General features: G+C 36.6%; 1 long non-coding RNA gene across 1 annotated transcript; it reads right to left on the minus strand.

The window, feature by feature from the left end:
- Positions 1-2,035: 2,035 nt before the first annotated feature.
- On the minus strand, positions 2,036-11,820 carry LOC102303503. Its single transcript, XR_006055420.1, has 4 exons — positions 8,517-11,820; positions 7,203-7,253; positions 6,659-6,725; positions 2,036-6,412 (listed from the first exon to the last, which is right to left on the minus strand). It is a non-coding gene; the product is annotated as an uncharacterized LOC102303503 (long non-coding RNA).
- Positions 11,821-14,327: the final 2,507 nt, after the last annotated feature.

Consider the following 14,327-nt stretch of genomic DNA (forward strand, 5'->3'; position numbering starts at 1 on the left):
TAATTAAATTTGAAAAACAGAGAGTGAAATACATCAAAATCAAATACATACATATATATATATATATATATATATATATATATATACATACATATTTCACAGATTGAACTTCAGATTGTTGCTGAGTGTTCATACTAATATCAAAAATAAGACTGTAACCTTTCTTTTTCCTACTTGCTGTAACACGTACTGCACACTATTTATGAATTTGTTTTTTATTATTAAAGAAAAAAGCTCATTTTTCTGTATTTATATACATTAAGTCATACAGTGCAATGAAATAAACACATAATAATTTAAAAGACCTGTTTGGTTTGGTCTTTTTTGTTAGCCATGCACAGTAAGGGAAGTGTATTCACTTCCTGCCGTGAAAGTTGAGACCGTGATACAGGCTCAGTGGTCTCTGTATTAAAAATGTTGTCGCCCACTCAGTCCAACCACACAGCAGTTACTGGAGGAACTTTTTTTTTTCAATACCACAATGGCCCAAAAAGTAAAGTGTCATCATGTCAGCTTCTTCTCACCTCAATGTATACTGGCAGCAACATTATTTAAGGTTTAAAGGTTTAAAGTGGATGTGAAAAATGTCAACGTCTTCATTGTTGGTTTACTTTTCTATTTACTACTTTTTTTCAGTAGATTACATCGTTTCTTTTCAAGTCACATCTCGGCACAACGTGCAACCATGACATGGTCTGTGCGAACGAGAAGCTCTTTGAAGCTTTTTTTTTTTCCCCCTTTTTTGTATGTCCCATGCAGTCACTGTTATACTTTCCCTTCATCTATGTGTGTTCGAAGAAGACACCCACAGAGTTGTATATTTGTAAACTGAAAAGGAAGTGGTAGTGGGGGCTGCCGGGGGGAGGGGGGTGATAGCAGCAGATTGCTTGGCTGACTCACTTTCCAACCCCAGACCCAGAGAGAAATGGCTGGTGAAAATGAAGCAACATGTGTGTGTGTGAGTGTATGTGAATGAATATGTGTATGTGCATGTATGTGTTTCTATGGGTGGGTGTGTAGGCTGAGTGATTTCTCTAATTAATTTTCCCTCAGCCAAGTATGGATTACTCAAATTGGGAAAACACAATTGAGAGCTGAAAGTGTAACTCCAGTCCAGAGTTTAGTTATCCATGAGCTGAATGATGTTTTCTCAAGTCTTCTGGTCTTTTAATAACACATGTGTGAGTCATGATCTTCCAGCGCTGGCTGACCTGTGAAGTGTGAGAGACGACAGTAGCGCAGCAGCGCGAGCTGTATCAGCTGTGTAGTTTCGAGGCCAAGCATGACTTGTATAGAGAATTTGTGTGGGCTGAGAGTACTCTATCACCGGTTATGACATGAACCAAAATCTTTACACTTCCGTATATGAAATCAACATTTTCCATTTATAAAGCAGGTCTGTGTGAGATATTGATCTCTTGAGCACTGCTGATTTTTACAATCAACTTTTGAAATAAGGCAAAAATGGCCTCTTAAATTGAACTTTTTTTTTGGCTAAAATCACACAACATAGTTTATAGAGAGTATATTTTTTTATGCAAAGCAAAACTGAAAGAGGAGCACAGCAAACAGTCTGCAGCTAAATGCTGTCCCCTTGTGTTGGTACAAATAACAGTTTGGGCTTCTGTGGGGGCTTTCCCCCCTCTTCAGAACAACTCTAAAACTTTGAGTGGGGTGAACTGTAACTCATCCACTGGAGTTAGGGATCCGTTTTTGTGCCCTTGGTGCTTTTTTAATCTATTATCTGATTAATATTGTGGCTGTCTGTGAGATACAGGCCACCCTACAAGTCTACACTTGAGTTAAAGTCTAGTATTTTATTAGTGCAATACTAATTAACCAATATAAACGCTAGTTAGCTGAAGAATTAGTACTTCATCTATATCAGGTGCCTTCTGGCTTCAAAAAGAGGTGAGCAAAACAATTATATTTATGTTATTTAGTATCAAATCATAACAATAATCACTTTGGTTTGCTTTATATCACGAGGTAAAGACCCTACAAAAACACAGAAAACACCAAGCCTTCACTAATGCTGTGTCTGTACAGAGTTCTGAAGCCTGACTAAAACTCTTCAAATAAACCAACAATCAAAGGACCAGCTTTGAGCACCTGGCAACAGTGAGAATGACAAACTCCCTTTTAACAGGAAGAAACCTCAGGCAGAACCAGGCTCATGGAGGGTCAGGGACTGGAGGTTGGGGCAGGGAGACAGGACAAAAGAGCTGAAGTAACACTGCATCATGAGAATGACCCAGGAACCTAGGCCTATTGCAACATAATTGAGGACGAACCCAGGATCACCTGATCCAGCCCTAACTATAGGTTTTATCAAAAAGGAAAGTTTTAACCTCAGTCTTGAAAATAGTCTTAAAATGTTGCTAAAATTCAATGTGGGAGCTGGTTTCACAGAAGAGAGGCCTGAAAGTTGTAAGCTCTTCCTCCCATTCTTCTTTTAAATATCCTAGCAACCACAAGTCAGCCAACAGTCTGAGACTGAAGTGCTCAATTGGAGTGATATGGTACTATGAGGTCTTTAAGGTAAGACAGGGCCTGATTATTCTAGAACTGGTATATGAGGAGAATGAATGAAGAAAAGCCAATAATGGAGAAACATGCTCTCTCTTTGTAGTCCCTGTCAGTACTTTTACTGCAGCATTTTGGATCAACTGAAGGCTTTTCAGGGAGATTTTAGGAGAGCCCCGTCCTATCAAATTACAGTAGTTCAGCCAAGAAGTAATAAATGCATGAACTAGTTTTTTAACATCACTCTAAAATTAGATGTTTCTAATTGTAAAGATATTGCACAAATGCAAGAAAACAGTCCTACATATTAGCTCAATATACACACTGAAGGATGTAAAATGACTCTAAAATTTCTCCCAGTTTTACTGGAGGCCAAGGTAATGCCATTCTAAGTATCCAGTTAGACACCAGTTGCCGTAATTTAGAAGCAGGAAATAAGAGATCATCCAGGTCTTTTTGTCTTTAAGTTGTTCTTGCAATTAACTAATTGGTGAGTGTTATCTGGCTTCACGGGCAGATAAAGTTGGGTGTCATCTGGATAGCAGTGAAAATGTACCCTTTGCTTTTTAATGATAGTGGCTGTATAAAGTCAACAGAACTGATCCTAGCATGGAACCCTGCGGAACTCCATAATTAACCTTAGTGTATGAAGTGTGTGTGAAGAGGACTGTCCCTTTATGCAAACAAATCATGTTCTTTCCAATTGGAATCCATCAGATAGATATGATTCATTCATAACCTTCAATTATGCTGTTTCTGTACAATGATGAGTTCTGAAACCTCACGAAACTCTTTAAATAAACCATTCCTCTGCAGATGATCAGATCAAAAATCTGCAGTTGATCAGATCAAAAATACCCAACTTTGCAGCTTTAAAACACCATATTTACAGCTTGATTCAAAAATGGTCTAGAACTGTGTGGATAGTGTTAATTAATAACAGCTTTATGGTGGATACAGGAGCTGCTCAGCTGTTGGACACAGACAGCTGTAACTGACCTGTGTGTGTGGGTTAGGCTTCACCTCTGCTATTAAACGTGACCTTTCCACTGTATTTGTGTTATTGTTGTCTTTAGTAGAATTTTAATTGGATTAGCTGTTAAATAATGATGCCTGTTGTGCGGCGGTAACCATCCAAGAGATCTGTACTTGAATTTTAACAAGAAAAATTCTTGTATTGTTTTAGTCTTTTGCTAAATATCAGAAATTTGTGTCTGCGCATAGCACTCTTGTAGCACAGTAGTGTATATATCCAAAACTGGGTAACCCACACACAATACTCTACATGGCTATTTAACACTACAGGCTGGAGGAAAAATATGTGAGTGAGAAATATTTGAACTTTTAAAGATTTGACATCACTATCATTTTGATTCAAGATTAAAAAAACCCGCTGTGACTGGATTTAGAAGCTTACTCATTTCAGACATTTTCTAGTCTGACAAATCTTTTATTGTAAGAGGTGGCATATTGATAAGGGTTACAAGAAGAAACTGGAAGATTGTTATTCAAAAAGTGCATGCTGTAAACATGTTTATAATGTCGACGTTCTCTCCATGATGTCTGGGCAAAAATGATGTGTAGAGGTTATACACTTTCTCTGTGTGGATACACCATTTATTATCTTGACATTGGGCAGTGGAAAGCAGTAGGAAGGGAGCAACCAAAATCAACCCATGCAAATGCATCTAAGGCCTCTAATAAAAGAGACAGAGTGGGTGGTAGTTTGCTATGTCTGCTATCAATTTTTACATCCTGGACCTCTTCACTGCAATCGAAAGCTGTGGTAGCAACAACTAATTGACAGAGCACTGAGAGATATGGGACTCGTTTGTGGCTGAGGTTTGGAAAACAAAAGTTTTCAAATGAAAGCTGGAAAATGTGCCTCTTGACTGTGATGACTAATGTTCCAGTGACCTTTTTTGCTGCTTTACTGTATCTCTGTCACTGCGATTTAGGTCACTGGATGTGACTTTGAATGCTTTGTATGAGAAGCATTTCTTCTGTTTGCTTTGTCAAGAGTCAAGAGGACATATTCTTCGACAGCATATAGACAGGGAGGGTCCCGCTGTATCTTTCTATTAGTGATTATGTGGTAATCCAATGTTAACTCATGACCTCTCACTTTCATATGTAGGGTCTCATAAATGACTCAAACCCAAAAGCCCTTAATCACTGTTATCGTGTCCTTTGATTCATATTGAGTTTGTTTTTGTTTTACAGTCACATCAAATACAATAAAGACAGTAAACATTTTTAACTAAGACGTTCTCTTATTTTTTTCATAACAATGGTTAAAGTCAAATTTAAACACACACATTTAGCAGGTCTCACAGAAATCTTTTCAAATGCATAAGCAGCTTCCTCTTCCACTAAAACATCAAAAAAAATACAAAAAGTGAAAAAACCCAGTATTTCTTTCAAATCTCAAACACATGAAACTTACCGCAACAACCACTGCGACTTGTGTTTTCACGTGTCACAATGTATAGTACATGTAGTCAAGGATGTCTGGAGCTTATCAAGTCATTTCACACTTAACTTTAGACTAAAGAGATGAAATACTAAAGTATGTTATTGGTCAAGTAAATCAAAACTACACCTTTGTTCTTTCCAAATATGAATTACATTCTTTTAACAAACAAAGTCAATTCTCTACATAGATTCCAGTGACTCACTACCAGTTTGTGACTGGTACACCCTGTGAAACATTATCACTGAGAAAATAAACATTCATAGATTATTAGCTGACCTGCCATGGGGTTTTTTTGTTACATCCATTATGTGTCTAAATCATATGCTGCACATGGTTTTTGTTGCGAGAAATAAATAAATAAACTTAAATACAGAATTCATACAATGTTAACAAAACAAGAAATGAATCAGAAATTAGAAAGTATAATCTGTGCAAACATCAAAAGCAATCTCCTGCTGAAAAATGTGACACTTCAGCACAATAAATTCTTGAAATCAACTACTAGATATTTTAAACATGCAAAGCTCTAACAAAGAAATATCGTTTCAACAAGTGAGATCTGTCAATTCTGAACAACCCGCTTCAAAGTTTCTGTTTAAAACAGCTATTTGAGAACAATGAAAACAATCCAGCTTTGGTTCTAATCCATTAAATACACAATACATTACATACATTGCGCTGTTTTCAAGTGTGATTTTGTAGTGATGATACAACCTGAGACCAATACCCGGTCTGCTATATCTACTTTACAAAACTGAACATCATTGGATCATTATAAACCCTGTTTAAGGCGAGCTCTAGACCGGAATGTAAAAAGAGACGAGGTTTTCATCCAACCTCTTATTGAATTCCCCTTTTTTATGCATCTTTTACAAAAATTATTAGGTAAATTGCTGATCTGGAGATCAACTGGCCAAAATCAAAGTGTGATCCATCCAAAGTGAACAAATACACCCAACAAGATTCAGACTAGGTTTGCTTCAGTGTGGGTTCCAAAGCTGGAAAGGTGTCGTGCACTATGCTAAAAATAATGAACTTACATCTAAAGCCGTGGCATGAAGATGATATCCAGGTGAGTTTTACTATCATTTTTATCAACACAACTGAGTAATGGCTCACTAATGTTGAATATCAGCCTCTCTCCAGCACCGCACTCCACTACCTTGCTGAGAATACCTGTGGTGTTTGTTTCTTTGTTAATTGAGCCCTTTAGAAGAATTTTGGGGTCTTTGTCCTTCGGTATGTACACCAGGCTCACACTGGATTGATCTGTTATGGAACAGTCTGGACCAGCTGCAACCTGAAGATTTAGGAAATAGTATCCATCCATGTTCAGGCTCAGGCCATTGTTGACTTTTGAAATCAGGGTTTTATCTGAACGAATTGGACTCCATGTTATATCACTTCCACCTGTGGAGGACATAAAATAGACTGCTATAGATGCTAAATTTGTTTTTTCTATATTCAGTTTTTAAATCAAATTTTTTTCCTGAAGTAAAGTACATTTGACTGTATTCATTTATTTACTGACTGTATGTATTTCATGGGATTACATTTTTTTTCTTCTGACAAAGAAAGTATAAACACAGCAATATTTGAATGGGGATATGATAAATTTTAAGTGCAGATAATAAATTGAAATAAGAAAAACATTACCTTCCGCAAACTTAAAGCTGAGCATTTTTCCTGTAATTGAGGAGAGGCTAGAGGGGGCGGTGGTTGTCTGTTGAAAGAAGAAGAAGGGATTTATCACTCTCAAAATAGTAACAGTAAATGTGGTGCAAACATGACTTCCAGGGACACACACTCAGGCCCAGAGAGGCTGCAGTTTATTCAACGTGAGACAACAGCAGCTTACAGCATAGACTGTGTACTAACTTCAGAAGGAAAATGAAGAGACAACAGTTGAGTTTAGTGGCATTTCCCCGAATGTGGCAATGACGTCACTGAGCTTCCTCCAAGAGGGGAGGAGAGTGGTTAGACATACGTAACTCATAAGAAATGGAATTAATCTGACATACATAGTGCAGCATCTATCTCGCTTACTACACATGTGTAAGAATAGTAAATACATGTAACATCAGCAGGACGTCTTTGTGGCAAGAAATAAAGGAAAATGGACAGAGGGTGAATGTTTAACACAAAAGTCAGGAGAGAAACACAAACTCTGAATAAATCTTAGAAATGATGGATAGCTTACCCATCTCTTTTCCGTGGAGGAAATTTTGGATGATTCTACAGCACTATTTTCCTAAGATTGGAAAAGGAAACAAAAGTGCTTATACTAAATACTGTAAGAGGATTTCGGGGTGGAAACATGCTGCTGACTGAAACTCTGAAATTTAGGTGCAATTGTGAGTTTTAACATAGTTCTACAAAAGAACTAGTTGTCATCCAATTTCTTTTAGGCAATCATTTGTCAATAAGATGCCTTTTTCACTGTTTAAACATTTAAATATGTTTATTTTCTATAAAACTACAAATGACTTATATTTTCTCCCAGTAATAAACTTGCATTTGAATGAAGTAAGGCATCCATGGTGCTGTATTACTGTATCTTATTTTATTCTATGGGAAACCAACTAAACCTGAACCTGAACATTATGAGAAAGCTGTCACTGGGTGTTATGACGGGGGTCTGTAACCAAATGTAGACCACAGGCATAGGTGTCTTTCTCACCAGCTATGCTACAAAAACCACAAAAAAGAACAGCTGTACGGCACAGATGTTGATTTTTTTCTGCCCTTCGTGTAATTTATTCAAAAAATGATCATACTATTGTAATGTTTTAACCCTCCTGTTATGTTGCAGGTCAGATTGACCCAGAACAGAAGAGATGTCACATGTCATCTGCATCACTACAGAAAATGAAAAAAATCAAAATCATAAAAGAAAATTGTAAAATAATCAATGCCAGTGTTTCTGACACTTTTGGATGAGTAAATTTGCCCAAATGAACCCAGGAGCATAATTGGTGTTCCTGGAAACCAACATAACAGGAGGGTTAACATAGTTCTACAACAGCACCAGATGTCATCCAATTTCTTTTAGGCAATCTTTTGTCAATAAGATGCCTTCTTCACTGTTTAAACATTTAAATATGTTCATTTTCTATAAAACTACAAATGACTTCTATTTTCTTCCAGTAATAAACTTGTGTTTTGAATGAAGTAAGGCATCCCTGGTGCTGTATTACTGTATCTTATTTTATTCTGTGGGAAACCAACTTAACTCAAAAACACTGAACATTATGAGAAAGCTGTGACTGGGTGTTATGACGGGGGTCTGTAACCAAATGTAGACCACAGGCATAGGTGTCTTTCTCACCAGTTACCAGCTACTACCAAAACCACAAATAAGAGCAGATGTACGGCGCAGGTGTTGACTTTTTCTGAAGTTCATGTTATTATTCAAAAAAATGTTCATGCTACACTAACGGTTTTAAAAAGAAGTTACCTTTTTTTGTCTAATCACTAATCACCATAGTTAAAGTATTATTCAAAGAGTTCTCACCAAGCCTTTATGTCCTGCTGTGAAGTATAGAACGAAGAACACAATTAGGAATATGGTGATTACGGTGTTCCACAACACGAGGATACGGATCAGTAAATTCTGGGTAGGCTCCGGCATCGTCAGTCAAACAGCAGGGTTCGGAGCGCTCTTAGCCCGGGGAACGCAGGAAGATAGATGTTAAGAAACGACGACTGTACAAGTCCTGAGTTTCCTCTGCTGTGCACTGATGTGTTACTTCGCTTCCTGAGCTCAGTGTGTGCCCTAAGTATCTGAAGTATCCAAATGGTACTTTCCCCTGTATGCTACTGAAGGGAGACACAGCCAGATTATATCTATATCTCTAAAGGGACTGGCCCTTTTCTCCTACTCACCACAAGTCACACAGACAGGAACAAGACTGACAGCTGGGAGAAAAGGAAGGAGAGAAACTTTGACATAAATATATGTTGAAATGTGTTCTTCACTTCCTTATTCATGAAGAGACTGTTAAAGTGAAAATTTTAGGATATTTTCGTGGTTATTACAACACTGAAAATCATTACTTTGCTGATTTTTTTCTATGTGTATTTCTCCACTAATATTAAAATGGAAGGGTAAAGATGTGTACCAACATGACAATATGCCTCTGTTACAGTTTATCCTTAAAAATATTTGTTTGGAACTGACGCAAGCATCATAACCAGAGATAAAAATAGTAAACTGAATATAAAAGAAAGAACTGTTGCAACATAATTCAACCACATATTGTTGACTTATCAACAACTTATCTTAAGTCTGATCTTATAACAGAATGTCACTGCAAAATTTAGCAGTGGAACTCTAAAAATGTTGTGATGAGCTGTTTACTATTTGCGCTTTTTAAAAATTCCCACCTGCAACTAAATTCTGCTTGTGGTCAGTAAATGTGGTTTCACTTTCTCCGTTTGTACTTTGACAGGGGAAAGTTTCATGGCAGCAAAAACAGGATGGGCTTTGGTTCAGGTATGCGTCATCAAACTCAATCACTCAGAAAAAATGATGCATGCGGTGTTTATGACTGGGAATGGTCAAGTAACAGAGCTGTAAACAACATGCCCAGACTTGTTACATGGATACATTTTAGTTAAATGAAATTATGAGGAGCAAAAAAGGAACAAGAGATTGTTATGTTTTTTTTTTTCTTTTGATAAGATGGGGAAAGCCGATGAGCAATTGTTTTTTTTTTTAGGAGTCAGCAGTATCGAGTCATGTGCATGTTTAAAGGACAGTGAGAAACCCCTGCTGTCTCTCATTGTGTGATGAATACGATGACATGAAAGCAATGATTCTTTCTGCAATGCAACTAGCTTACTTCTGCATTGTTGATGATTCACTATTTTCCAAAACATAAGCCAAAACAAAGTGCACAACTCATGATAAATCACAGTACAACTTCTGAGGCACATACAATCTATATCACATTCTGATCTTATCAATGCTATGTTTGTGGGAGCTGGTCTAACAAAGCACATGGATTTTCTTGTACAAGAATTGCAGCTTCCACATTTTATGGCCACAAAGGAGACAAAGTGATTTTTTTTGTTTGTTTCTTCTATTTGAGCGTCTTTGATTTAGTGTGATTTTAGAAGTGTATAGCAATTTTAACCCTTCCGGAACAAAAGTGTTATCCAGTGCCCTTTGTAGTGGACAGCAGGTCTTACTGCCTCACATCCTGAACTTATTTTAATATTTCAGGAAGCAAAGGGCAGGACGAGGAGAAAAGGAAATTTACTCAGAACTGTGAAAGGAGAGTCAGACTTACAGCTGTCAGGAGATGAGGTGGAGCAAGGCCAGCCATTAGAGCAGGAAGGTGAAAGCTCAGAGGAAGACATACCAGCCTTTGAGGAGTCTGAGCCAGGGCAAAATAATGGCACTCCAGAAATATTGTGCGAGGGCTTTGAAGTTGTCTGGTGTGGTTTCTCAACTGCCACATTGGATTTTAAATTTTAAGGCATTCTAATTTCTAGAAAACACACACACACTTAAAGTTTCACTTCTGTAATGAATTACATTTGTGAGGAAAAAAGCATTAAAGTCTATGTGTCTTGTCTTTATCAGTTGAATTCAGTTTAAACAATACATGAAAGGCAAAAACATTCTTCAGCATATCTGTGTTCACGGCATGACTCAGATAACACAGGATTTGAATTTACTGTTTCCTGTTTTCAGCTAATAGAAACTAATAAGACAGATTCTTTAAGATTAGGCAGTCCATCAAAACAACAAATGATCTTGGTGTTACTGATAAGAGACATCTTGAAGAGCTCTCTTAACTGAATACAGCAAGACAGCTTAAATCTGCTGAGCCCACAACTTCATAGCCCTAGCTTACAAGTAATAGACTTTGTGTCATTATTTTGCCGTCCACTGTTTACATATCCTTCTCTGAACTTTCACCTTCTTGCTGTAAGATCAGACCCCACTCCACCTGCATCTCCTGACAGCACTAAGTATGAAACTGACTAAGTAAGACTCTCCTTCCAGTTCCAACATTTGCTGTAGCATGTGAATGTCAAATCTAAATATCACAAAATTTTATTCTTCTGGGTCTCAGGAGGATTTATGATGACTTACAGCCATCTAGTGGCCATAAATCAAAAATGCACAAAACTGAGACCATCAGCAAAAAGGAAAGAAAAAGTTAAACGACCAACAAAAGCTCGTACTTAGTTTCATTAGTAGTTATGATTATTGTCCTACAGTAAATGCAAAGCTGTGATACTGTGTTCCAGACAACTGAAGATGGGGTTTTACTACTTTTACTGCATCACTGTAGAATTTCCCACAGAAAATACACAATTCAACATAGAGAAACAGTTTCCTTTTGCTTTCTTTCATTTCTCTCTGAATACTCCATTTCTTCCGAGTTCAAAAATATGGTTGTGGTTGAAAGATTGGCTGTGCAGTATTGTATTGAATTCTTTGTATTTTACTTCCAAGGATCCAGATTTACTTCTAATTTGTAGAAGGTTAGTCATGGGAAATATTTCTGCAGGCTTTTGGGTTCATTTCATTTATTTTCAGCCCAGTCCTTCTATCTGACAGGATCTTAAATTAAATCTTTCTTTTACTTTCTCACCCATTTTTTCTTTAATTGAATCTCTGACACAGACAATTGATAACACAGTTTGATAGGCATAAAATGTTTTTTTACAGTAACAAACAGCTATTGTGCAAAAACATGGAATATTTTGCCATGCTATGCAGTAAATGGTAAATGGACTGGCAATCACATGACCACTTAAAGACAAAGCAACAAGGTGATAGATACCAGTTTATAAATTGTGTTGATAGGCCACGTAAAACCAGAGTCATGATAAACAATACATACGCGTGTTTTTTCCTGAATAGTTTCATCACGTTTACTGTCTAAGGAAAAGCGCAAGCAAGCACTCTCTGCTTATGACCAAAAAAACCCCCAAAAACCAAAACAAAAAACAGCCCTTTCGTGTTGGTGGAAAAATGCACCATGTCGACCAATCAAAAATGATATGACAACATGAGATTTAGTTGTTTAGGAAGAGGGGGAAGGTTTAGGAGTGATGGCGAGAAATACAGAGCAGAAAAAGAAAGAGACTGAGTTTTGAGATGTGAGAGATGTGTGACGTTTAGCGTGTTTGGAGCGTGTAGTTAATGTGTTGTCTTGTGTAGTTAGTGTGTAGTGTTGTGGATAGTTTTGTGTTGTGTGTCAGAACAATGAGGCGACTGCTGTCTCCAGGTAGAAAACAGGAGTGGTACACCTGCTGTCAGACCTGCAGGTATCAGGCTGTGATGTTCTCCTTTATAGTGGACAGAAATTTTGGGAGTGGCACAAATAATTTGTGTGGCATCTCATTGAATGCAGTTTGAAATGGTTATAAAAAATGGTAAAAGGTAAATGGCTGCAAATAACTTTGTTGTTTGTAAAACTTGAACAATTTATATTTGTATTTAAAGTTATGAAATATGATTCATTAAACATGTTTGTGGTTGTTACAGTAAAAAATATAACTTTTTTCTACTCAAATGTTGTGTTTTTTGTCTGATTTTAGATCAATTGTGTTAATACAGTATGTCAAAATGAAAACATAACTGTAAATTCAGACATGGGAGGTTGTGCTGATGATACCAAACAAGGCAAAGTAAATAGTTTTTAAAGGTGAAATGTAGAGGAAACATCAAAAGTAGTTAAAAATAGCCAATTATACCCTGGACCCCAGAGGGTTAAACGTTTTTTTTTTTAAAGTAATGCAATAGTTACTTTTCAAATAATTAATTACTTTAGAATCTTGTAACTCAGTTACTAACTCAGTTACTTTTTTGAAGAAGTAACTAGTAACTATAATTAATTACTTTTTCAAAGTGACTTTCCCAACACTGGTGCTGTCAGGGATCTTCTCAAAAATGATGGAATTACAACGGCAGAAAAGTGCCATCAGAGTTTTAATCCAGCAGATAAAAAACTCTCTGGAAAGTCTCAGATTAGCAACCACTTCATTTTTTTAGCATGATTGCAAACACACTGTCAGTGCAGTAAAGGCACTCATGGATAGAAAACTACACAATTAAACACTATAAGTCACAGGTTGGCCTCCCCAGAGCCCAGACCTCAACATTATTGAAGCAGCATGGGATCACGATGACAGAAAATGGATTAAAAGGCAGCCAGCGCCAAAGAAAGAGCGTTGAATGTCCTTCGTGTAGCCTGGGATGTTTTTTCATTTCCACTTAAACTGGAAGAAATTACAAGAAAGAGAGTTCAGGACATACATAATGTTGATTTTCAAGTTCATTAGAATTGTACAAACTGTGTTTTTGCCTAATAAATTGTATTTCCTTGGATGTTTTCATATTTCAGTAAGTCACTAAATAAAGAAATTAGTGGTGACTCAAGAAGGTGATGAAGTACTGTAGGTGTGAATGTGAGCATGGACTAATTACAACTTGGATAAGTTGCAGCTGTAAAATGGATAAGCAGCTAAGAAAATGCATCGATGGACTGATCCACATTTTTAGTTTACAGAGATTTAGCAGATTTTTTAAAAAAATTATGGAAAATACAAGATAATCCATTATTAATTGGGACCACACTCCTATATTGACATTTTTCCTTTTCTTAAAAAGTTTATCCAAATATGAACACACATTTTCTCTCTTTTTTTTTAACAAAAATAAAAAAAAAACAGTAAAAATGAAAGAGCTCTGAAAACATCCATAAAAATGACCACTACTGGAAGGCTTTTGAAATGAAGCAATGAGTGATATGTGATGCAGTTATAATCTAGCTTTTGGTGCTCATTGCAAATGTGCAAAGCTTTTACCTAGACAATAAGGGTTAACCTGCTAATCCAAAAGTCAGTTTAGATCCATATCGTGAACTTTTTGTGCCGTTTACTTGCACACCAGATGCATCAAAGGTTATGAAATAAAAGAACTGAGTCAGAAAAAACAAGGGTGACATATATTTGTTTACCTGTAACCCTATGAATGCACTAATGCACCCTCTGAACATCAATGATTTCAAGGTTTTGTCTCACGGTAGGCTTTAACGTCTACTTTTTACAGTATGTAAAAAAAAAAATGAAAGAAGCATAAAAAGTGGAGAAATATTAAAACAGTGCTTGTATGTTTTCCAGGTAACATTCAGTTTTCAGTTAAAAAAATGAGTCTCCATTTCCATCAGGCTGATGGTCGTTTGCGCTATAGAAAATGAGAGATTTTGAATACTAGATGGGAAATTACAATAGGTGCTTTTGGCCATTCAAAGCCTAATAACTAATGAATAAGGTAGACGAATAATTCATAATAGAAATA

The sequence above is a fragment of the Haplochromis burtoni genome, unplaced genomic scaffold (assembly GCF_018398535.1).
Source record: "Haplochromis burtoni strain Fernald_Lab_line unplaced genomic scaffold, NCSU_Asbu1 Contig_335, whole genome shotgun sequence".
Classification (NCBI taxonomy): Eukaryota; Metazoa; Chordata; class Actinopteri; order Cichliformes; family Cichlidae; genus Haplochromis; species Haplochromis burtoni.